This window comes from Cnephaeus nilssonii, assembly GCF_951640355.1.
Source record: "Cnephaeus nilssonii genome assembly, chromosome: 8".
In the NCBI taxonomy this organism is placed as follows: domain Eukaryota; kingdom Metazoa; phylum Chordata; class Mammalia; order Chiroptera; family Vespertilionidae; genus Cnephaeus; species Cnephaeus nilssonii.
Genome location: NC_137079.1, coordinates 23,048,537 through 23,070,418, shown reverse-complemented (window position 1 = coordinate 23,070,418; position 21,882 = coordinate 23,048,537). Strand labels below are relative to the sequence as shown.

Here is a 21,882-nt window from a genome sequence, read left to right as displayed (position 1 = left end):
CTCCACCGCCCCTGGGATTTGTAGTTCCGGCTGTGCCGCCGCCGCCCCTCCCGCCTCCGAGCGGCTCCTTGCAGGTCGGTTCCTCCGCGTCCCAAGATGAGAGGCCCCCTACTGACCAGCTCCTGCGCGCACGTGCCCCCGACAACCCCTTTTCCCTGCCCCTTGCGCTCCTGGGTCTGTCCTGGCCACGCTGGCGGGGACGGGCGTGGGGGGGCGAGAGGCTTGCTGGGGTTAGTGCCTCGCTGGGTCGGGGGCGTGTCTCCTCGCTCTGCCGGGGGTCCTAGGCGACCCGCGCCTCGCTGGGAAGACTTGCACGAGGGTTTCAGGCCGGATGTGCTTTAGTTCCTCGGATGAGAATGTCGGGATTGACTGCTCATTCACCCCTCCTGGGTTTATGGAGCATTCACGTGGTGGCAGGCGTGGAAGAAATGGCCAGGAATGCTCGCTCCAAGGCACTGGGGAGAGTGTGGGAGAAGGACACGTGAACAAATCACCCAGCTGGGCGATGTGGCTAAACCTACTAGTAGGACGGGGTGGAGCGGGGTGGGATTGGACAATCGTGGAGGCCGGAGTAGGGGGAGGGGTAAGAGTTGATCCAAGAAGGTTCCTTGTAGCTCTGTGAGTTGGGTCCAAAGCCCCGCAGGCTGCCTGACATTTAGTAGGCACTCCTTGAAGGAAGGAATGAATCTTCAAGGAGATCCCTAAGTGGAGAGATAAAAATGCAAGGAGGATGGAAAAGCCTGTTGGGTGAGAGAACAGTTTCTGCCATTGTGGCCACAACTTGGAAAGAAAAAGGAGGGAAGAGAACAGTTTAAAAGGAAATTTGGGGCCGGATTGTGAAGGTTCTTTTTCAATTTTGCCAGAGTGTTCAGAATTTGTCCTATGAAGGCTTGAAATATCAGAGGTCTTTTAAGCAGGGGAGCGACATGATTTAGTGTTGTTGTTGTTTCTTTAATACATTTTATTTATTTTTTTTTACAGAGAGGAAGGGAGAGGGATAGAGAGTTAGAAACATCGATGAGAGAGAAACATTGATCAGCTGCCTCCTGCACACCTCCCACTGGGGATGTGCCCGCAACCAAGGTACATGCCCTTGTCTGGAGTCCAACGCACCTGGGACCTCTCCGTCCACAGGCCAATGCTCTATCCACTGAGCCAAACTGGTTAGGGCTAGTGTTTTTTTTTTATAAAGAAAATTGGTGGCTTTGGAGTTAGAATGGACCGCAGGAGGGTGAGGCCCCAGGTCACTCCTGAGCTAAATCTAGTCAGGTAGCCACCGGCCACATGTGTTTGGGAAGCACTTGACATATGGCTAGTCCACATTCACAACAGTAAAATACACACTAGACTTCAAAGACTGAGTGTGAAAAAATAATTAAACTATCTCAACAATTTGTTTTATATTGATTACATGTTGAAATAGTATTTTGACTATATTAAGTGAAATATATTGTTAAAATTAATTTCACCCGTTCTTTTAGTGGGACTGTAAGAAATATTATATATACATATGGCTTGTAATATATTTCTGTTGGGTAAGCGCAACTCTAGAATGAGGTGATATGAAAGCAATCCCACAGGTCTTCCCAGAACTTTCCTCCCAGAAAACTATGGAATTGCCAAATTTTAGCTCTTTCCAGGTCCAGGTGCTTATAGGCCATCTAGGACAATATTCACCTCCATCTTATTAAAAGTAAACAAAAACAAAAAAACGGAGGCCCAGAGAGGAGCAGGGGTTTGTCTAAGAACACACAGCCGTGAAAAGCCTGAGGCAGGACTAGAACCCAGTCTCTCACTTCCCTTCCGGGCCAGTCTTTTTCTTCCCACACTTGAAAGCAAAGTAGCCCATTCTCCCCTGGGAGGACCTGTTTTGAAACGGGGTTTGCTCTGGTGCCTCGTTGGGTGGGCATGTTTGGGTGGCTGAGATTGTTGGGAAGGGGCCTGCTTCAAAAGCTCCAATAGCCTGGGATGAGGGGTGTGGTGCTGCTAAGTAGCTGTTCAGTCTTGGACAAGTCCCTTCCTCTTTGTGGGCCTCAGTTTCATCTTCTGTCAGATGAGAAGGGTGGATCTGAAGATGTCGGAGAACCCTCAGCAGTGGCAATTTATTTTTCTTTCATAATTAAAATTTTATTGGATTTTTTAAATTTTAAAAATGTTTTTATTGATTTTTGAGAGAGAGGGAGAAGGAAGGAGAAACATTGATATGGGAGAGATAAGTCAATCGGCTGCCTCCTGAATTTACCCCTGACACACCCCGACCAGGGATTGAGCCCAAAACCTTGGCATGTGCCCTTTCTACAGGATTCCAGGGCAGGAGGAATAGGAAATCTGAGACAGGAAAGTTAAAACAAGGCCAAACAGTGTGGGCAATTTGCAGCCAGCTTGGAACTAACAAGCCATTATCTTCCCCAGCCAAGGACAGAGAGCAAATGGTTAAAAAAACCTCCCTAATGAGAGAATGCAGAAAGGGAGGGGGAAAGGGGAAAGAAAAAAAAAGGGGGGGGGGGCTGTTTTAAGTGCCTTCTAAGCAGAGAAGCCAGCAGTCTCAAGGCTTGGCAAGATAAAGTTACAGGTGCTTTTCATGAATTCTGGGAGACCACAACAAAATTTAAAAAGGGACCTTGAGAATTAGTCTATATACCAAAATAGTCAGCAGAGAAATTTTGAGGCCTATAGACAGGAGGGTATATAACGCCTCAGACCTCTACCCAACTTGCTCTTCAGATTGGCTGAGAGCCCGTCTGTGCTTCGTAAGTCAGATATACAGGTTTGCTTGCTTTGCTTTTGCTTTTTTCAACAAAAATGCATGCTTTAATTAATTGGCTTTTCACAACTCAGTCAAGGTCTCTTGTATAAATTCATTTATATGAGAAGACAAGGATCAAGGTTGGGGACAGCCCTCTCCACTGAGTCAGGGGGCTGTCCTGTCTGGTATCACCTCTCTTGTGTCGGTGAGAGGTCCCTATAACACTCTGACTTGGAATCGAACTGCAACCTTTTTAGTGCATGGGAAGATGCTCAACCAACTGAGCCACACTGGCCAGAACTTATTGATTTGAAGCAGTGACATTTTATGTCTTTGACAGACTCACTGATGAATTGTTTCCTGTCCAGCCTTTTTGTCTATGGTGGTTTCTACCTCTTTATAGAGCAGGGACTCATTCATGTCAAGTCCGTAAGCACATACCAGCTCCTATAAGGCAGGTACACGATGAGAGTTGCCTTTTAGACAGATAGCTGGTGGCACCAATGGCATGTGGAAGCCATTGATGATGCTTTTGAGTGCTTAGCTGCCCAGAGCCAAAATCGCTTATTTCTGTCTTCTTTTCAAGGCTCTGTTAAATCTTTTAGCTTTTGGCTGTTTTAGCACTTGTAGCTGTAGGTCCACAGAACAAAAGCAGAAAGAGTGAAGGAATGTTTTCCAGAAGAAAGATAAGGAGGGGGATGCAGAGTGAATAGTTTCCATCCCATCTTGTTCTACTTGATCTGTAGGCAGGGAGGGGTAAGGGGCTGATTTTTATCATTTTTAAGTGGACTTTATCTGGGTAGCCAACCAGGCACACGGGGACAGTCTAAGAATAGCCCTAAGCAGGCACTGGCCCTCTCTGGTGTTCGTCTCAGTACAGCTGAGCTGGACCTGTGTGGGGAAGAAGTGCCGTGAGAGGGTCCCCAGGAGTGGCGGCCTGGGAAGGAAGTAGCAGGAGCCATTGCTTTCAGATTCACTGAGTTACACTGAAGTAGAGACTGACTTCTGAAGCCCTGCAGGCTAGGAAGGGATTGGGGGTGGGGGGTGCGGGGGGTAGCGGGAGAAAAGTGACCTGGTGTGTGTGTTTTAATCCTTTCCTAATGTTATTGATGTTGACCGAGCGTGTTCCCCCTTCAACCTTTGGAGTCCTTCACATTAGCTATTCGTCCTGTCACCAGGGCCCCAGTCGCCTGTGGAGGCTCCTGTACTTTCTTGTGCGATAAGGGATGTTCGTTGCTTCCTGCCTCTGATATAGACTGAGCCTTTCTTCTGGAGCTCTGGTTTCCATTCCAGATGGACTCACAGTATCACTGCGTGCAGCCTGGCTCTCCATCACCCACAGGCATGCAGGCCTGGTCTCCTGGCAGGAAATGCTTTGCGAGGTTAATTGATATGATTGGAATGAAGGTGCCCCAAGCAGGCCTGGAGAGGCCTGTTGTGCTTGGGGAATGGCTTTGGGGTCCCTGTCCATCTGGATCCTGGTTAACATGTTTGTCTTCTTGTATTCTCTCTCTGCTATTTGTTTTTTGGTTTGTTTTGTTTTGTTTTTCTCTCTGCTGTTTGGTCTTTTTGGATAGCCCTGCTTGCAAACCCAAGATGTTGGCTGATGAATACCTCCACTCTGTACCCTTAGGCCTCCCAACATTCAGCCCTTTGGTGCTCATCAGTGGTGACACCATAGCTCTCAATTCTGCTCTGCTTCCCATAAACTCAATGGCAAGGCTGTTTCTCACGGTAAGAGCTGTTTCTTTTCACCCATACTGTTATTCTCTAGTCTTGGAGAATCTGCCTGTTTTCCTTAACATGTCTTTTATAAATATTAGAGGCCCGGTGCACGAATTCATAGTCCAGCACTGCCTGCAGCTCCTACCTGCCTCTCCTGCTCATTCCGGCCCCAATGTGCCTGCCTGGGCTCGTGCCCAATCAGTCCTGATCAGGGGAGGCTCCGTGCTGCGGCAGCACCACTCACCAGCCATGAGCCATGCACCCTCCCAAGGGGAGTGGCCTGTGGGATCTGGCTGAAACCAGCTCTCCGACATCCCCCTGAGGGATCCCGGATTGCAAGAGGGTGCAGGCCAGGCTGAGGAACCCCACGGGTGCACGATCAAACCTGGGAGGGACCATGGGAGGACTCCAGGGCATGTCCGGCCTATCTCGCTCAGTCCCGATTGGCTGGAACTCAGCAGCATGCCAACCTACCAGTCAGAGCATCTGCCCCCTGGTGGTCAGTGCACGTCATAGCCACTGGTCGACTGGTTGTCTGCCCCCTGGTCGTCAGTGCACTTTATTATATAGGATTGAATCTTTAAAAAAAAATACATTTTATTGCCAAAACTGGTTTGGCTCAGTGGATAGAGTGTCAGCCTACGGACTGAAGGGTCCCAGGTTTGATTCCAGTCAAGGGCATGTACCTTGGTTGCGGGCACATCCCCAGTAGGAGGTGTGCAGAAGGCAGCTGACCGATGTTTCTCTCTCATCGATGTTTCTAATTCTCTATCTCTCTCCCTTCCTCTCTGTAAAAGATCAATAAAATATATTTTTTTAAAAAGACACAATAGGCAATACACACACACATAAACATACACGTATGACTCTTAGGACTCACATTGAAATCAACTCTAAACATTTTTAAAAAATACATTTTATTTATTTTTTACAGAGAGGAAGGGGAAGGGATAGAGAGTTAGAAACATCGATGAGAGAGAAACATCAATCAGCTGCTTCCTGCACTCCTCCTACTGGGAATGTGCCCGCAACCAAGGTACATGCCCTTGACCGGAATTGAACCTGGGACCTTTCAGTCCGCAGGCTGACGCTCTATCCACTGAGTCAAACCGGTTAGGGTTAGGATTTAATCTTGATCTGGGGCAGAAAATATAGGAAACCTTTGTTGTACAAAAATATCACAGGTGCCTCTAAAGATCATGAGGCCATGATGATGAGACATATGAGCTAACATGAAGGTTCCCAATGGTGGAGTCCATGTTTTAATATGCCTTCTGGGCTCAAGGGCTTATAAAAAATTTTATTGGCTCAGAGTAGGGCCTGCACTCTTTACCTGGACCTCAAGAGCAGGTTCTTAGGCTTAATTCCTTGCTAATCATCTTCTTCCCATTGCAGGAACAACACAATGGAGCTGGAGAGTGGTGGGAGTGCCCATGAGGCGATTTACCTGGGGTTACCCTTCTGCAGATGGCCCTGGGTGTGTCCACCTGAGATGTCTTAGAAGGTATTGTGTGTTGGCCAGGAGAGTGAAACAACAAAGAGATCCTTTGGTGGCAACTGAAGAACAGTAGCACTGTAGTCACCAGGGACCAGCAGGATGCCAGCTTCTTGGACCTAACCAGCCTTCATGGATGGTCAGTCAGTGTCACTCCAATTAGGTAATTTGAGGAGGTTTAATAAAGAGACAATTTATAAAGGTGTGGGCTAGAGGTAGGAAAACCACAAGGGAAACCTTGGTACTTGGGGCAGACTGGGCCGGAAGGAACAAGGGGAGTGTGGTTACTGGAATTCAGGGGTGGGGGGAAGAAAGAAGAGAGGGAGGGAGGGAGGGAGGGAAAGAGCACGAACCTGTGGAGAGGCACCATATGGAGCTGCCACCATATGGCTGGCACAAGGAGGGAATAGGAAGTAGAAACTCATGCTCCGCTGGCCTCCTGCCCTCTGCTCTCCTGCCCAGCTCCCTGGTGCCCTAATCCAGCTGGAGGACAAAGGACAAGGCAGCCCATTGATGCTGCCTTCGAGTCCAACTTCCTGGGGCACAGAGCAGGGCGGGAAAGGGTGGAGAGTGAATCTTAAGAGGCAGCAGAAGATGCCAGCACAAGTGGATTAGAGGAAAAATCGGGAGGGTGTGTGTGAAAGCAATCCCAAGCAAACCCTAGTTCTGAGCAGATCCACCCAGCGCAGGGAGTGTGTTGAGGCCTTCTTCTTGCTTTGGGGTCAGGATTGTGACTCGTGTCCACAATCCCCTTATGCTTAATGTGACTCATCAAGGTCCTTAGTCCCCACATGTTCTTCCCCACCCCCAAACCCCAAATACCTCTTCTACTCACAGTTGATGCCTGATATTTTCCCATTTTAACTTTTCTCTTTGAATGAAAAGGTTCTGCTAACTGTAAACTGTCTTTGGCATTCCCTACAAGTAAGGGAGAAAGGAAACGAACGCTTCCTGAGGCCCAACTCTGTGCCTGCACCGTGTGCAAGAGGTTTGACTGGCAAAAATCACTTAAATCGCACCACAATCTAGACGAGTATTACTCTCTGCATTTCACATAAGAGGAAAATGAAGCAGGGGAAAGGGGGAATTAGCCTGCCCATATTCAGAATCCCAATTTAAATATTTTTATAACCTACTTAGTCCAAGGCCCATACTTCATCACCCCAGTCATTCCCAAACTTCAGAGTGCTTCAAGTTAGCTGAGGAGCTTGTGAACTAGATGGGATCTTTATCTGAGAGCAGCTTTTAATGTGAGAAGAGGGGGTGGTGGGGTAGGGGGAGTCGTCCCAAGAAGAGAAAAGGATACAGTGGAGGCAAAGATGGTCAGTCAATCTGCTTGGGCCGCTATAACAAAAGCCCGCAGACTGGCAGCTTATACAACAGACATTGATTTCTCAGTTCCGGAGGTGGGGAAGTCCAAGTTGCTTGCAGATTTGTTTCCTGGTGAAGACCCTCTTCCTGGGTTGCAAAGGGCCACCTTCTTGCTGTGTCCTCTCGTGGCAGGAGGAGAGGGCTCCGATCTCCTTTTCTTATAAGGACACCAACCCTAGCATGGGGGCCCCACCCTCATGACCTCCTCTAAACTTAATTACCTCCCAAAGGCCCCACGTCTAAAAGCCATCCTATTGGGAGTTACCATCACAGGTGAATTTTGGGGCGGACACAAAGGTTCAGTCTGTAGCGAATAGAAACCTTGAAGACTCTTGCCTAGGGTGGGTCCACCCTGTTCTTCTGGGTGGTGACATTGCCCTCTCCACGCCCCCAGGAAGAGCTCCAATATACTGCCTTCTCTTTCCCTTCCCCTGACTCCAACTGAACCCCAACATTCAGTCTTCTAGCCTCACTGGATCTCATAGAAAGCATGAATGCTTTCAATAGTGACATATTTGAACTCAAAGCTGATGGTATATTGTTAATTCCATGGGTTTTGTAGACAAAATGTCCTTGGTTCAGAATCTGCTTATGATCTATGTGACCCTTGATAAGCACTGAAATTCAAGTTTTGTTTTCTATAATAATAAAAGTATAATATGCTAATTAGACCAGATGACCTTTGGGATGAAGCTGAGGCTTTGAGGGAAGCCTGGGTCCCGGGTGCCAGATGGAAGCCAGTGCCGGCAGCCTGGGGAAGGAAAGCCTACTCTTGCATGAATTTCGTGCATTGGGCCTCTAGTTTACCTATAAAACTTATAGCACAATGTTAGGGACCTGACGAACTTACAGTGAATATAAAGAACTGTCTAGAAACCCACCTCCTGATTCCCAGGCCTAGGCTTCTGCCTGTGACATTCTATTTCCTTTATTTGAGGCGCAAAATGTGACATTTATTAAGTGTTCCAGCATGCAGGGTCCTTGCACTGCACATAGATAGCCTGCAATCCTACCCTCTGGGTCAGAGGGTTGACTTAGACACATGAGGAAACATACACACAAAAGAGGAAAGACATGGGGGTGTGATGTGAAGGGAGGTGGCTAGGATTTACTCTTCTGGAGCCACCCTGGAGTGTGGGAAGTGCTAGGGGAACCCTAAGATTCTCCCATGGGGATGAGTGCTTTACTTGGCGCTGTTTCCCAGCCTGTTAGCTACTGGGCTGGAGCGCCCTCTAGTGGTCCTCTTGCTAAGTCTGTAGGTTTTGCTTTGTCAATTTTTCTTCTTTTTCTTTTTAAAATGTTTTTGTTGATTTCAGAGAGAGAAAGGGAGAGGGAGAGAGAGAGAGAAACATCACTGATGAGAGAGAATCACTGATTGGCTGTCTCCTGCAAGCCCTGCTACTGGGGATCAAGCCCGAAACCCGGCATGTGCCCTGACCTCCTGGTTCATTGGTCGATGCTCAACCACTGATCCATACTGGCCAGGCATTTTTTTTTTTTTTCCTTTTTAAGAAGTTCTTTTGACAGTCTGTCATTGAAAGTTTTACTGAGAGTTTCTTGCCAGGAGCTATTCCAGGCACGGGGGATATAATGGTATTGAAAATTCCTGCAATGTTCTTTTTTTAAACTAATTCAGTACCTGGTTAGTAACTTATATTTGGATCCCTGAAGCATATAATTTACCCCATCTTATGTATTGCCAAAGTGAATTTTTAAAAATAAGCCCTAGCTGGTTTGGCTCAGTGGATAGAGCATCAGCCTAGGTGGATCTTTTGTGCCTGGCTGAGGACACAGAACAGATCCAGACTGCAAAGCTGAGGCTTTATTTATAATCAGGGACAAACAAGGCAATTGACAATGTTCTTGTAAGTTTCACTTGTTTTGGCAGCACTTGCTGCCCCTCCCACAGCCCACTAGCTACCCAGGAAAGATCTAGGGAGCAGTCACAAGATCAAGCTTAATTATGCTTAGAGGACTGTGCCCTCCAAGCTGGGACTTGTTTGGGACTTTACCAGCAGGTCAGCCCGAGGCTTAACCCTATAACCGCTTCCTACATTGAACAACAGCTGTGATAGGAGGAATCAGGTCTGGGAATGTTGCATTATGTGTGCATGGAGGTGTAATCCATTCCCTCCTTTCTTCTGCCTTCTAACCTGCAGTTCAGAAACTGGACTCCAGCTGGTACCATAAGGAAAATAGAGGGTGTGTGAGCAGGAAGACCTAACTTCCTACTGTTTGCTGACTCCATTGGGAAAGGTGCCTACCTTAGTGTTCTCCCTTGGCCCATCTGATCATCCAAATGTGCATCAGACCAACAGAGGGTGCTGGTTCCCAGGTCGCTCAGCCCTGTGGCGGCTTCTTCCATGGGAGAGTTTGTTGCCAAAGCTTTGCCTCTCTGCCCCCTTGGCCCTGGGTTACCAGCTCTGCTCTTGCCCTCTGCCCTTTCTAGTTCTAACTTGGGCTAGGAGAGACTGGGGGGTCTTCTTATTGATGACTTATATACAAAGAAGCATTTTATTTCCTTCTATGAGAGAGCAAGTAGGCAATGAGTGTGAGGGTATCTGAAAAGTTAAAAATCTTCACTTTTTGAGCAATTACCATTATCTTTGCTTCAGCAGCAAAAAAAAGCTGGACTGAGCATACTGAACCACCGGCTCTTCCCATTTCTGCTGCTCACTAGTTCTGTGACTTTGGGCAAGACACTTCCCTCATCTCTAGGCCTTGGTATTGGTGAGGGATGTGGGATTTGATGATTTCCAAGGTCTCCTGCAATTCTAGATTATATAATTTGGCCAAAGTCTTTAACGCTTTTGTGATTCCAGTGGACAAAGAGGTTGTGATCCAAACAGATTCTTTTCCCAAAGAGAAATCTCCAGGCTCAGATGGTTTCACTGAAGAATTCTTTCAAATACCTGAGAAGAATAAACACCAATTTTATGCAACCTCTTCCAGAAAACTGAGGAGGGAACACTTCCCAACTCATTTTATGAGGCCAAATTTATCTTGATACCAAAACCAGACAAAGACAAACCATAAATCAATATCGCTTATGAACTTAGTTGCACAATCTATATATATAAAAGCCTAAAAGACTGGTCAACTGGCTGACTGACCGGCTGGTAGCTATGATGTGCACTGACCACCAGGAGGCAGATGCTCAACGCAGGAGTACAAACCACAGGCATGGAAACATGGAACAGATTGATGAATCTCAGAGGGAAGGGGGGAGGGAGGAGAGGAGGGAAGAGATTAACCAAAGGTCCTATATGCATACTAGAGGACCGGTGCACGGATTCATGCACCGGTGGGGTCCCTCAGCCTGCCCTGAGGGGATCGGGCCGAAATCGGCAGTCCGACATTCCCTGCGGGGTCCTGGATTGCAAGAGGGCGCAGGCCAGACCTAGGGACCCCACCGGTGCATGGGCCTTTAGTCCTCTATAAAATATTAGCAAATTGAATCCATCATTATAAAATAATTATAAGTATAATATAAAAAGAATTACATACCATGACAAAGTAGGATTTATTCCAGATATATAGTCTGTTTCAATATTCAAGAGTCCACCATATTAAGTGGTCAATAAAGATTAAATACTTAAAAAGTCCACAGTATCAATAGACTAAAGGATAAAAATCATAATCCCATCAATTGGTATAGAAAAAGCATTTGATAAAATCCGGCACCCATTTATGATGAAAACTTTCAGCCACTTAAGAATAGGGAGGAACTAACTCAATTTGAAAAAGAGTATCTACCAAACCCCACAGGTAACATCATAGTTGATAGTGAGAGACAATGCTTTCTCCTTAAGATTGGAATAATGTTAGCTCTCACCACTCTTACTCAGCATAGTGCTGTAAATTCTAGCCACTGCAGTAAGGAAAGAAAAAGCACGCAGAATGGAAAGGAAGAAACAAAACTGTCCCTATTTGCAGATGACAGATATTCTCTAAAGAAAATCTTAAATAATCTGCAAAAGAAATTAATAAAAACTACTATAACTGCTATATTAGTTCCGCAATGTCACAGAATACAAAGTCAACCTACTAAAATTAATCACATTTCTATATGCTAACAACAAATAGGTATGAACTGTAGTTTTAAATGCTACACCATTTATTGTTGTTGGGAAAATTGGACAGATACACACACAAAAAATGAAACTAGACCACCAACTTACACCATACACAAGAATAAACTCAAAATGGATAAAAGACTTAAATGTAAGTCGTGAAACCATAAAAATCCTAGAAGAAACCATAGGCGGCAAAATCTCAGATATCTCTTGTAGCAATATGGTTAAGGACACATCTCCTAGGGCAAAGGAAACTAAAGAGAAAATAAACAAATGGGACTACATCAAAATTAAAAGCTCTGTACAGCAAAAGAAACCACCAACAAAAGGAAAAGGGAGCCCACTGTATGGGAGAACATATTTGGCAAGGATACATCTGATAAAGGGATAATATCCAAAATATATAAGAAACTCATACAACTCAACAGAAGGAAAACAAATAATTCAATTACAAAATGGGCAAAGTGGACATATGAAAAAATGCTCAAAGTCACTGATCATCAGATATTTGCAAATTAAAAGGCCAATGAGGTATCACTTCACACCTGTCAGAATGGCTACCATCAATAAATCAACAAATGACAAGTGCTGTCAAGGATGTGGAGAAAAGGGAACCCTAGTACACTGCTGGTGGGAATGCAGACTGGTACAGCCACTGTGGAGAACAGTATGGTGTTCCCTCAAAAAATTAAATATGGAACTTCCATTTGACCCAGTGATCCCACATCTAGGAATCCTAATATATAAAAACCCTGGGTCGTAAGGATCAGTAATGACTGAGGCTCAACCAACTGGAAGTCAGTCCTGCAGTCAGCACTGGGTTGCTGTGGCAACCCAGCGCTGACTGCTTTCGCTACAGGCATGGTGCCCCAGCACTAACTGCTGAGGGGCCTGTGAATCAGGGCCAGAGAGAGGCCTGAAGAGAGAAACAGGGACTGATCTGTTGCCTCTGTGGCAGCTTTTGATCAGCACTTGCCTCTCTCTTTTTCTCCCAGTTTGGCCAGCAACCACGCCTCCATTTCTCTCCAGGCCTCCACGGGGCTGCTGATCAGCCCCGCCTTTATGATCAGGCCGCGCTGATAGGCCCAGAGATGCTGACTGGCATAGGAACTGACCAATCAGATTGCGAGAGGGATGTCTGACTGCTGGGATGTCCCACAGGAATCGGGCCTAAACTGGCAGTCGGACATCCTCCAAAGGTCCCCAATTAGAGAGGATGCAGGCTGGGCTGAGGGAACCCCCCTCCGTGCACGAATTTCATGCACCGGGCCTCTAGTATATTATAAGAAACCTGAGATACCAATCAAAAAGAATGTATGCACCCCTATGTTCATAGCAGCACAATTTACAATAGCTAAGATCTGGAAACAGCCCAAGTGCTCATCAGTAGATGAGTGGATAAAAAAGCTGTGGTACATTTGTACCATGGAATACTATGCAGCAGTAAAAAAGAAGAATCTCTTACCTTTGACACAGCATAGAGGGACCTGGAAAGTATTATGCTAAGTGAAATAAGTCAGTCAGAGAAAGACAAGATCTCACTCATGGAATTTAAGTACCAAAATAAACTGATGAACGGAATGGATCCAGAGACATGGAAGCAAGGAACAGAGTGTGGAATTTTGGAGGGAAGGTGGGGGAGGGTGGGTGGGTGGGAGGCAATCAACCAAGGACCTTGTATACATATATACATGGCCCATGGACACAGACAATGGGGTGGGGGCGGGCTAAAGGGGGTCAGTGGGGAAAAAAAGGGGGACATATGTAAGCCTTTCAACAATAAATAATTATTTTTAAAAAGAAAAGAAATGCTACACCATTTATAATTGTTACAAAGCAAATGAAACACTTAAGTGTAAACTTAAAACATGCACAAGTGCCTAGCCAGTTTGGCTCAGTGGATAGAGTGTTGGCCTGTGGACTGAAGGTTCAGTTCCTGTCAGGGGCACATGCCTGGGTTGTGGGCTTGATCTCCAGTGGGGGGGTGCACAGGAGGCAGCCAACCAATGATTCTCTCTCATCATTGATGATTCTGTCTCTCTCTGAAATCAATAAAAATATATTTTACAAAACCACACACACACACACACACACACACACACACACACACACACACAAACATTTCTAAGGTCTGCATGCTGAAAATTACAAAATGCTGATGAAACAAACAAAAAAACCACACCTGAATAAGTGGAGAGATATATTATGGGCATGGATTGGAAGATCCAACATAGCAGAAATGTCAATTCTTTTCAAATTCATCTATAGGTTTAATATAATTTCTATCAAAAGCCCAGCAAGGTATTTTTGTACACAGACACCCTTATTCTAAGATTTAGGTAGAAGAGCACAGGGTCTAGAATAATTACAACAATCTTGAAAAAAGAACAAACGGAATAATTATTTGACCTTATATTAAAACTAGAGGCCTGGTGCACAGATTCATGCACATTGAAAGGAAATTAATTAGAAGGTGGCCAGCGGGGTGGGACTGGGCGAGATAGGCCTGACATGTCCTGGAGCCAACCTCCCACGGTCCTTCCCCAGGTGGCTGCACCTGGGGCAGCGCCGGGGCTCGAAGGGCATCTGTGGAGTGAGTGGGGTCCTGCCGGCAGGTGGAGTCCCTTGGCCTGGCCTGCGGGGATCAGGCTGAAACCCGCAGTCTGACATCCCCCAAGGGGTCCGGGAGTGCAAGAGGGCACTCTGCAAAGTTGCTGTTGCTCAGCAGCTCCTGTGTTGAACGTCTTCCCCCTGGTGGTCAGTGCGCATCATAGCTACCGGATGGTCAGCTGGTTGTTTAGGCTTTTACTAGTATATCTATACAAGAGGCCCTGTGCATGACATTCATGCACTGCGGTGGGGGGTGGGGGTGTCCCCTCAGCCCAGCCTTTGCCCTCTCACAGTCTCAGACCCCTTGGGGGATGTCTGCCTGCTGGCTTAGGCCCACTCCCCGCAGTCGGACATCCCCCGAGGGGTCCTTAGCGCTGCTGTGGAGGTAGCCGCTGTGCTCGCCAGCTGTGAGCCTGGCTTCTGGCTGAGCAGTGTTCCCCCTGTGGGAGCGCACTGACCACCAGGGGGCAGCTTCTGCTTTGAGCGTCTGCCCCCTGGTGGTCAGTGAGCATCATGGACACTGGTTGTTCCGCTGTTCAGTCAATTTGCATATTAGGGTTTTATTATATAGGACTAGAGGCCCAGTGCATGATTTAATCATGCACCTGGTGCACCAGCGGGCTGTCCGCCGGTGCCCCAGGCCTTCCGAAAGCCTCCGGCTGCTGCGGAGGCTTTCGAAAGGCCTTGCGCCGGAGCAGACAGGCGGCCAGGTCCCCCGCTTTGGCCTTTGATCGCGGGGGACCTGTCCGGCTGTCCGCCGGTGCCCCAGGCCTTCCGAAAGCCTCCGGCTGCTGCGGAGGCTTTCGAAAGGCCTTGCGCCGGAGCAGACAGGCGGCCAGGTCCCCCGCTTTGGCCTTTGATCGCGGGGGACCTGTCCGGCTGGCTGTCCGCCGGCGACCCAGGCCTTCCGAAAGCCTCCGGCGCTGCGGAGGCTTTCGAAAGGCCTTGCGCCGGAGCAGACAGGCGGCCAGGTCCCCCGCTTTGGCCTTTGATCGCGGGGGACCTGTCCGGCTGGCTGTCCGCCGGCGCCCCAGGCCTTCCGAAAGCCTCCGGCGCTGCGGAGGCTTTCGAAAGGCCTTGCGCCGGAGCAGAGAGCCGGCCAGGTCCCCCGCTTTGGCCTTTGATCGCGGGGGACCTGTCCGGCTGGCTGTCCGCCGGCGACCCAGGCCTTCCGAAAGCCTCCGGCGCTGCGGAGGCTTTCGAAAGGCCTTGCGCCAGAGCAGACAGGCGGCCAGGTCCCCCGCTTTGGCCTTTGATCGCGGGGGACCTGTCCGGCTGTCCGCTGGTGCCCCAGGCCTTCTGAAAGCCTCCGGCAGCCATGGTACAGACGCTGAGCTCCCGGCGCCAGTGGCGCCGCGAGCTCAGCGTCCTGCTGGCCCAATCAGCTACCCCGGCCACCCTGAGTCCCGCCCCCTGCGCCTCCTGCTGGCCCAATCGTGGGCGTAGCGGAGTGATGGTAATTTACATATTACCATTTTATTATGTAGGATATATAGAAGCCTAAGTGACCATTACAACAAGTCGACCAGTCACTATGATGATGCACTGACCACCAGGGGGCAGGAGCTGCCCCCTGGTGGTCAGTGTGCTCCCACAGCCAACCTCCTGTGGTCCCTTCCCCCTGGCCGGCCAGCCCTGATTGGCCCCGATCACCGGCCAGACCAAGGGACCCCATCCGTGCACGAATTTGTGCATCAGGCCTCTAGTATATAGATAAAACAGTAGACCAGAATGAAAGAAAAGGGGGATCAAACCCTGGTCAGCCCTTTCCTGGGAGAGTAGAGATGGAACCTCAGAAGACTTCTCTTCAGCTGATAGCTGAAGCAGTGATGATCACGGGGACACTAGAAGGCCATAGGGGACACAGGAAGTCCTACTTCCCAGAGAAAACTCCCAATCCTCTTTGAATTCCTTCATGAATGGCAGGGACTTTACTGAGAGGCATATGTGGTGCTTGGGAGGGAGAATCTGAAATGCTGCTGGTTTCTTGGGGTGTCTCATGGGGGAGCCACAGGTTCTAATTCTTTCTGCAGGTGTATCCATAATTTGAAGGAAGACTGGTATTTTCTTGTTCCTGATTAATAGTTGTTTGCTAAACCTGATCCTGAACATACCATTTGCTTGTTTGCCTTCTGTGAACTCTCACTTTAATAGGAGAAAGAAGAGGCTTAGAGTCTGTTTCAAAATTAAGTTGAGAGGCAGGACTGAAAATTTCCCATTTTTTCATTCCAGGCTCTATTTTGTTATCTCTTTAGTAACTTTTAACATGCTTGTTTTTGTAGTGTCTTTTAGATGATTCTGTCATTTCTAATACTTGGGATACCAATTATCCGATTCCATGTGTCTGTTCAGCATTCTTCAGGCGGTCCATTTTTGTTTTTGTGGTTTCTAGTTTTTATTATGTCCTCATTTCCAGCTAGGATTCTTCTATTTTCAGTGACAGTGTTCTAGAAGTAAAGCCATTTTGCATTCGCTTTTGCTGGAGCCCCAGGGTTGAACAGAGCCTAGATCAACTTTTATGTGAATTTCTTGGTCTAGAATTTTCATTATCATGGGGCATGTAGTAGAATTTAGATCCACACAGCATAAACTTGATTTGATAATTTCTTATAGGAGAGTTTCCCGCTGCCACCCCCTCCCCCAGCCCCCATCTTGAGTTCTGACACACAGAAATCTTGCTTTCTGTTTCTCTGCTCTGCTGGGAAAGATTTTTTGAGTCCATTTGGGGCAGCTTTACACAAGGGTCTCAGTTTCAGCCGGCACCCAGGCCCAGTCCCCACCCCCTCCCTGACTGCCACATCAGGCTCATGTGACAGCTCTCTCTGCCTGTGAGTTCCTTCTTTCGTTCTAAAACATGATGATTTCTCTTTCCCTTCCTTTTTTTTTAACCATGTATATGTATATGTACATGTATGTGTACATGTATATGTATATGTATATGATATATATGTATATGATGCATATGTATATGATGTATATGTATATTTATGTATATGTATCTATCTTATCTATCTATCTATCCTCTATCTATAGTGATATGGTTTACCCACATTTATGTATTTGTAGGGTCAGGGGACACATTCCCATTAGCCCAGTCCTGCATGCTGTAAGAACCTCTTGTCCTCTGAGGAATTTATTTAACAAAATAACTTAAAGCATATTCACAATATGTGTTGGGGGAAATATAAAATCATCCCAGGATTCTTTTTTTAAAAAATATATTTTTATTGATTTCAGAGAGGAAGGGAGATGGGGAGAGAGAGATAGAAACATCCATGATGAGAGAGAATTATTGATCAGCTGCCTTTTGCATGCTCCATACTGGGGATCAAGCCCGCAACACAGGCATGTGCCCTGACTGGGGAATTGAAACATGACATCCTGGGTCATAGGTCTATGCTCAACCACTGAGCCACACCAGCTGGGCTGTATTCCTAGTTTTAAGGCATGTATTCAATAATCTATAATAACATGGGGCTCGGTGAGGGCATTATTGTGTCTTCCACTTTTATGCATATCTCACGAGGCCCAGGAAGGTGTAGCCAGTGGGTATTTGGTTATTTTTCAGACAGATCAGATGAATATCCTTTGTCCTACCTTTCCCCCCCCCCCTTTTTATTGAATTTATTAGGGTGACACTGGTTAACATAATTATATAGGTATCAGGTGCACAATTCTATAGCACATCATCTGTACACTGTATTGTGTGTTCACCACCCCAAGTCAAGTCTCTGTCTTTGTCCTACTTTTCTCAGGGCCTCCTGGTTTCCACTGCCATCTCGTCTCCAGAAGGCATCAGCAACTCAGGATCCACTTCAAGAACTCAGAAGCTTCATCTCTTCCCAGTATCAGCTGCTGAGCCCAATACCCAGAGCTGGGCAGGCAGAGCCCAGGCCTCTTGAATAGCGATGACATCGAGTTAGCCCTCCTCCCAGCCAAGCTCTGCTTTGGAGTCCGCGCGGTGACCAGGCCCCCAGTCCTGCTGGCACTTCCTCTTGTACCCAGTGGCTCATTAAGGGGTGGAGGGCTTGGGTGGGGGCCAGGAGAAAAGGGAACAGCTACTGGGATGAAAGGCAGGCACCAGTGACTCTTTGGTTTCCAGCTGGAGGCAGTTGTAGAGAGGCAGCACGTCATTTTCATATTGGGAGGTGGAAGAGGTCATAGCAGAATTACATTGGAGGGACTTCCTTCTTGCAGCCTACGGAGAGGACCCCAGGCTCTAGAAGCAGCTAAAAAGACAACCTCCTGCCCTGTGTGGTCTGAGGTTCCCCATTCCATGAGTCCTATTCTATTTCCCCGGCAATCACAGATGGTGTCTGCATACTCTCCCTGCTCCCTCTAAGCCCAGGAATTCCTTACTCCCACCACACCATCTGGAATGCCTTCCTGGCTATGGGGACTGCCTTTGGTGTTAAATGGCATCATGACATCGGAATTGCTTGCTCATCTGGGGGTGGATGTGAGTGGAAAGTAAGGTAAGCCAAACCAAGCAAAGAAGCACAAGTAAGAAATGAACCCTAAATGATGATGCCTAATTGCTCAAGCAAGACCTGGGTGGATATGGTCCAGCATGGTATGGCATGGGGCTGAGAGGGCCACTTCTGCACAGGTCTTCCCTCTGCCTGTGTCTCCCACAGCTCGCACTCCCCGTTGCCCGACAAGGTCCCTGGTCTGTGCCTCCACGCTACCTCCACAGCTCCCATAGGTTGGGCAGCTTAGCCAGAGGCGCCTAGAGAAGACTCCCCACCAATGTCTGAACAGTTGCTGGTATTGAAGGTGGCTTCCCTTCCACCCTTCAACTTACCAGCTTCTCACAGCCCTTACACAGGGCTCCGGAAGTGGGGTGGACAACTCATACCTTGATTTTCCACCCCCTTTCCACTGTCAGTCCTCCTCCTTCATCCTAGGGGAGCTGAGAGAACAGAGAGGAGGGATGGTCCCTGGAGGAGACCTCCCCAGTGGGGCAGAGGTTGTCTGCTGGCCTGAAATTTGGGAAGTAGTGGGGACAGGCAGTGGGCCTGTGTTTCTGTGTTTTGCCCTCTCTTTTTAAAAAAATGTACTTGGGACACTGGGAGAAATGGGGGGAAGGGTGCAGACAGGAAAGGGGGGTTGGAAACAACCCAAAACGCAGCAACTGTCCATCTGCTTGCTGCATTCCTAATGTTGGACTCATTCTAGTCTGCTTCCAATAGCAAAGGAAAGAGGAGGGGCATCGCTGGCTCCAGATAGACTATTCAGACCTGGGCCTTTGGGTGGAGAGGGGGGCGGGGGAGGGTCTTGGTTGCAATGGCCCTAAGGAACCTGCACAAATTTGACTTGTTACACAGAACCCAGGGACTTTTAAGAGCCCCCCCGCCCACCACTCCCGCATTGACCTACATTTCCCTGGCAGGGATAGTCAACCCCAAAGAGGTCCCCTCCTGGTCCACAATGACTTTGGCATATAAACACCAATGTAGTTGTAAAAGGGTGAACATTCTGTAAACAACCCTGGTTGAATTAGCAGGTTAGTCTCATGGATTCAGAACAGTCTGGGAAACCTCCAAGCCTTTCAAGGACGCTTGGGAGCAAGCCCTGCCTTTGCCTCTACCGCTGTGGTGCGAAAGCAGCCCTAAGTCTGAGTGTGGCTGTCTTCCAATCAAAGTTTATGTAGCAACCCTTAAATTTGAATTTCAGACGATTTTCATGTGTCACGAAATACGAACCATCCTTTTCTTGACTGTTCTTTTAAAAATTATTATTATTATGGTAAGAATACATCATGAAATCCATCCTCTTAACAAATTTTAAGCGTACTATACATTATTGTCCAGTGTAGGTCTTTTCATTGTTGGTTTTGTGTGTTTTTTTAACACTTTAAAAAAAATGTAAAAGCTATTCTTAGTTCTCAAGCCATACAAAAATGAATGGTGGGTCAGAATTGGCCCGTGGGCTGTAGTTTGCCAGCCTCCGGTCTAGAAAACTTGGTCAAGGGCAGCCAGCTTGGAAGATTCTGTTGCAGCATTGGCTGCCAAGGAGCAAGGACAATAAAATCTGTGTCTGTGAACCCGAGAGCTCCTAGAGAGGAATCCCTAATCATTTCTGTTCTTTCTCACTCTGTCAATAAAGCCCCCCTTTTTTTTTAGTTCCACATGAAAAGAGTCAATGAAGTTTCGCTTTGTTTTGTGTAAGAGTGCAGTAGAAGTGTACCAGCAATTTTATGACAGGCAGAGCAGTGCCAAAAGAAGATGCTGGGAACCAACAGCTTTGGAGCGGTTCAGGGCAGAGTCGGGTCCTACCATTTCACAGAACGCAGTTCCCCAATCTGCCGTGGTGCTCACTGAGGCAGGCAGATGGGTCCTTGCTCAGGAAGGAGACCAGCATTTGGTCTTCATACCTCTGCCTGCTCTTTAGGAAGTTACGGAACTGTCTCCAGTACTGTAACTTGTACTAGTATACTCAATCCCATCTCCTCTGCTCCCTGTAGGCACCAGTGGTTTCCAACATGGCACCTTGAACCTTGAGTTCCTTTGGGGCACACATTTCCTGAGCTCAGCGCCTTGATTCCTTTTCCTTCAAGAAGATAAGGCCATCTGTCGCAAAGCAGATTTGAGATGGAAATCTCCCTTTATCTTTTCTACCATCACCTGTTGGCTCCTCATCTCCCACTGGTTTCAGAGGCTGGCCTCCTCCAAACAGACCCACTCAGCTGGTCCGCACCTTGAGCAGATTTGCATTACTGGGTTCAGCTCCACGTTATTAGGAGTCTCTTTGGAAATGATTGGCTGATCGCCACTGAGCTGCTTGAATTTCCATCAATGACGTACCTGTGCAGAGAATCCTAGCTGATAGGAGGGAGGAATTGGGCCCGTGAGCGCCTGGGGCTTGAGCTTCCTGCAACCCCTCAGATGCTCTTCCACGTGGACAAACAGGTGTTCTTGTGGACAGGAGCCTCATATCTCAGGTTAGTTAGTTTGTTCCTTTAAGGTTGTTCTTGGCAAGCCCAGATCAACTCAACAGCCACCCCCCACTTTTAAAAAAAGATAGTCTTAAGACTATCTTTACCATCTTTACATTCAGCAACACTGAGCAAATAGTTCTCTGAAGCCACCTGCTGCTTAAAGCTTCTGGATCTCGGCTCATGCTGTTCCAGGCTGTTCCCTCTGCCTAGAATGCATCACTTCACAAAGAAAGCCTTCCCTTACCCCGCCCCTGTCAGCAGAGCTCAATGCTCTTCCTCTCTGCTCCCTCTACATTTCTCCCATACCTAGCACAAGCACTTCATCAGCCACATTACAAGGTAAAACCCACCATAAGCTAATCACAGCTGGCTCAAAGCTGGACAAAAAAGGCAACAGTGATTAAGAAGAGCACTTGAAATACGGTTTTACAGCCTCTAGCTTTAATGATGAACTTTCCTAAAGGTGTACAGCAGGCCTTTAAAAAGTAGCCTCTGTGGAAAGCAGTATGGCATTTCCTCAAAAAATTAAAAGTGGAACTTCCATTTGACCCAGTAATCCCACTTCTAGGAATATATCCTAAGAAAACAGAAACACCAATCAGAAAGGCTATATGCACCCCTATGTTCATAGCGGCACAATTTACAATAGCTAAGATTTGGAAACAGCCTAAGTGCCCGTCAGCAGATGAGTGGATTAGAAAACTATGATATATCTACACAATGGAATACCATGCTGCTATAAAAAAGAAGGAATTCTTACCATTTGCAACAGCATGGATGGAACTGGAGAGCATTATGCTAAGCAAAATAAGCCAGTCAGAGAAAGATATATATCACATGACCCCACTCATTTGTGGAATATAATGAACAACATAAACTGATGAACAAAAATAGATCCAGAGACAGAGAATCATGGAAC

The 21,882-nt window shown here is 47.4% G+C and overlaps 1 long non-coding RNA gene across 1 annotated transcript; it reads left to right on the top strand.

The window, feature by feature from the left end:
- The first annotated feature begins 16 nt into the window (after positions 1-16).
- On the top strand, positions 17-20,206 carry LOC307104248. The gene is made up of 3 exons (XR_013813867.1): positions 17-74; positions 5,867-6,129; positions 17,779-20,206. It is a non-coding gene; the product is annotated as an uncharacterized lncRNA (long non-coding RNA).
- The last annotated feature ends 1,676 nt before the right edge of the window (positions 20,207-21,882 follow it).